The sequence below is a fragment of the Nasonia vitripennis genome, chromosome 2, assembly GCF_009193385.2.
Source record: "Nasonia vitripennis strain AsymCx chromosome 2, Nvit_psr_1.1, whole genome shotgun sequence".
Lineage (NCBI taxonomy): Eukaryota > Metazoa > Arthropoda > Insecta > Hymenoptera > Pteromalidae > Nasonia > Nasonia vitripennis.
In genome coordinates, this window is record NC_045758.1 from 6,201,911 (window position 1) to 6,205,554 (window position 3,644).

The 3,644-nt window shown below is 45.9% G+C and overlaps 1 protein-coding gene across 7 annotated transcripts in view; it reads right to left on the bottom strand.

Moving 5' to 3' along the window:
- The window catches only part of LOC100122454, a 206,622-nt gene extending 204,677 nt beyond the window's left edge, over positions 1 to 1,945 (bottom strand). The window contains exons 1-4 of one of the 7 annotated variants that reach the window (XM_031923872.2): positions 1,772 to 1,935; positions 1,515 to 1,571; positions 1,087 to 1,425; positions 979 to 986 (exon numbers count right to left, since the gene is read on the bottom strand). The gene's annotated coding sequence lies outside the window, so the exon portion shown is untranslated. Of the gene's footprint in view, positions 1 to 978; positions 987 to 1,086; positions 1,426 to 1,514; positions 1,572 to 1,771 lie in introns of all 7 variants that reach the window. The other 6 variants (XM_031923866.1, XM_031923869.1, XM_031923870.1 and 3 more) reach the window with 6 other exon arrangements.
- Between the last annotated feature and the right edge of the window lie 1,699 nt (positions 1,946 to 3,644).

A 3,644-nucleotide genomic window follows, 5' to 3' on the forward strand; every position in this document is an offset into this window, starting at 1 on the left:
TTAAAAACAATGAATGCGAGAATCTCAAGAAGTGTTCTATACACGAAGCGGAGTATAACGCGAAGGGGTGCAATTTCTTGGCGGGATGCTACTCGCGCCTCTCTGCAAGTTCCTCGTGTAGGCTCCTTGCTCCTGAGTCTCAAACTCGGGGAAATCAATATCCCACTAAGGATAAAGCCGAAAAGCGGCCTCTAAACTGATGCTGCCGCTGCAGCTCCGGAGACCACGTGCCTCGCGGACGCACAGATACCGAAGGAATTAAATAAGAGCGTCCAAGCAGGGAGAAAGAGATACTACTGGCGTAAGTGGAAGGAGGACGAGACTAGCGAGGCGCGCGCACAATCTTCGAAGCCCGGTAGGGATGAATCGGGAGAGAGACGGAGGCACTGTATACACCGCGCAAACTTCTTGCAAACTTCTCGAGCTCGCACATATACCCTTAACGCAATCAATGTATGTCTCGCATAAAACTACGCGATTTTACTGTTTACTCTTAGTGAGGATTTATCAACAAACTCGTATACGAAACAGTGCATACATTTATGAGCGCACGAGATCGGTGGATCACGCTCACGTGCAAGCCGGCTGCGCGCGCAATGCGTCGCGGGAAAGGCGCAAGCAAGCCCGGCTCCAGCCGAGACGGCCGCTTAGCGGGTACTGCTCGCGGCAGCCAACAGCCACCCGCGCCGCAGCTATACTCTCCAAGAGAGAGAGAGAGAGAGAGAGAGTCAAAGTCTCGCGCGGGAGTCGTTCTCCCGTCTCTCTCGCTCCGCTCTCTGTTCTTGCACTTGGCCTCCTCGTGAACTCTGTCGGCGCGGAACTTTTGGCGACAGTCGAACTACTGCTGGCGAACTTAATTTTTTAATGCTTTTTGTTTCACGATCCCTGCCATTCGCTTTGAGTACGAGCAACGGTCGAACAAACTCTTTCAAAGTTCAACGTTAATTCAACTCTATGAATTGGATGGATTGTACTGACCTCATCATCTAAAACGAAAATTAATACAAGATGTAAAACTCTTAGAATCGAAAAACAACAACAAATGATTGTAAATCGATATAAAAATTTTCAATTACGAAATCCTACCGCACCGCGTCTTGTGTACAGCGCACGAACTTTTGTTCCGTCGCTCAACGGGCTTTCTCGCTTGGCTGTATTATAGCTCCCAAATCGGCGGCGCCGCGCGTTACCCTCTTTGTCTCTCCTTCCACGATCTATATGACGAAACTTCGTCCGAGGCAGCGGGGGATTTCAGGGAAGATCGGTGACGCTCCACGCAGCTTCCTCCTTCGCGAAAACTTTCTTTTCTCCTCCCCGCAGTCTATACGCACAGCCTCGCGTACAGCTCGGCCAACGAGCCCCACACTCCATCCGCCAAGTTCTATCAAAAGTTTGCGCGACCCTCGCCGCCGCCGTATACATGCGCTGTTGGAAAGAAAGCGAAAGTTGTTAGATATACGCGTTTTTTTAAATTATTACTCAAGTTGGTTTATACGTGGCGCAAATCATCTTACTCATCAGTGTACCGATGTTTTTCCAACCATCAGTCTATCGAAATATTCGTGTGGCCACTAATTGGGAATACCGAAAACTTAATCTTGAGAGATTGATTAAAGATCACAACCTGTACGGTTATCTCGAAAAGGCAAAATCAAGGGGTAAAACCAATTTATGCATAACCTCAACAAAATGTCATTCGCAATAATTTAATAAAAGTATATCATCCCTAATTCCCAATAAATATAATATAATAATACGAGAAGTCACTTACCTTCCGCAAAGTACTGCATCGCGTCCGGCACCGACTCCCCATGATGACTTGGAATCACCTGCATTCGTCACCTTTTTCGATAAAGCCATCTCTACTTCAGAGATCCCTTCGAATCCACTCATAAATGAGCGAATTTTAACCGAAGACTGGAGTGAATAGACGCTCAAAGAAAAATGTGACGAATGCGCGAGTGTCATGGCCGCCGTGAATATGGAGGATTTTTTACCAACAGCTTGCGGAAACTCACTCTGAAAGCAAAAACAGAAATATATGTTGGTTATTGATTTCAATCTAGTGCTAATAGCGCTGATATACTCGTATTACAGCTTTTATTAACGAGCAGTATTTTCTAATGGCCGATTAACCAAGACGAACAATGCAACGTCTTTATGCTTCAAAAAAATACGTTAAGTAGATTCCAACCTTTTCGCCTATTTTCGCAGCGCGAGCTGCTCGATGCAACCGACGCCGCCGCCGCCACCGCCGCCCCCCCCCCCTCCCCACACACCCCTCGCGACTCACGTCTCATTGCTGAGAAAAAACCTTGTCAAAAAAATACGTTAGACCATTCCATCCTTTTCGCCTGTTTTCGCTTAGCCCGATCTGCTCGATGCAACCGACGCCGCCGCCCTCCCTCTCCTCCCCCCTCATTAATCGGACCAGACTTGTCATAAACTTATTTCTCCGGAAATAAACGTTTACGCGAACCCATTTCCAACTATCACTTACCATACTAATGCTCCCGATACCCAATTCGTCGACTATTCGCGTTTACCAAGACGCTTCTCTAGCGGTCAAATCCCAACGGCTTTCGCGATCTTCACCTCCCCCTTTTTTCGCCGTTCGCGCTATACGTTAGCGTTACATGCAACGACATTCGCGATCTTTCGACTTTCTCACATTTTCCGATGGCATCCACCCGCCCTACCTTTTAACTATATGAATACTGCGTCGACTTTCCGGTCCCCGATATGAACAGCCTCGAAGCCAACTGTCAACTGACAATTTCGGATGTGCGAGGTGCAAGAAAAGCCGCGGAAAAAAAACGCGACTTCCGCGCCTATACCATTAGCGGTCGGCGACAGGTGGTCTAACTATAATTCCGCCCCGCCCCCTGCGCGCCCTTTTACAAAAAGGGCTATTTGTTTTGATTTAAAAAACTTTTTTATTTATCCAGTTCATTAAAAAAAATATTGAAAATTAACGGGAATATTTATGATATCATTTTTTTAGCAACCATAATTTTACGATAAAAGTCGATATATCGGTTTTATTTTGTCCTCGATTTTCTTATCATGAATATGAATACTCCATTGTCTCGAAATAAGTTATTTTATTATAGGTAGCTGTATAGTAATAAAAATAACAGACGATTAGATAATCACGCCACAACTGAAAAAAGGCATTTCATATAATTAGCCACAGTTATACGTAAAATCATTTCCGCAATCATTGCCTACGTCCATTTCCCTAGATAAAACAGATCCCTACCTATGCAACACTCAGACCACCGACTTAAAATTTCGCGTTAAATTCCGCAATATTTTTAATAAACCGATAATCCTCGCATACGTAGTTCAACTCCAAGCATCAATATCGTCGGAAAGTCCAATTCTCCGAGCTGTCATCACTTCTGAAACTCGTCAACAAAGTAAAAAAACTCGAGCGCGCGTGTACGCATCGATGAATGAACGCAGCCGTGCCAGTATCGCAAAACAGCACCGAGCAGTCTGTGCCAAGCAGCGCGTGTATATACATATACAAGTATATACACCAGAGCCAACTGGTGCGAATGAAAACACGAGTACAGTACATCAGTAGACGGAGGGAAACTCCGCTTTCTCGGCGCATGCGCCGTCTTGCCACAACACTC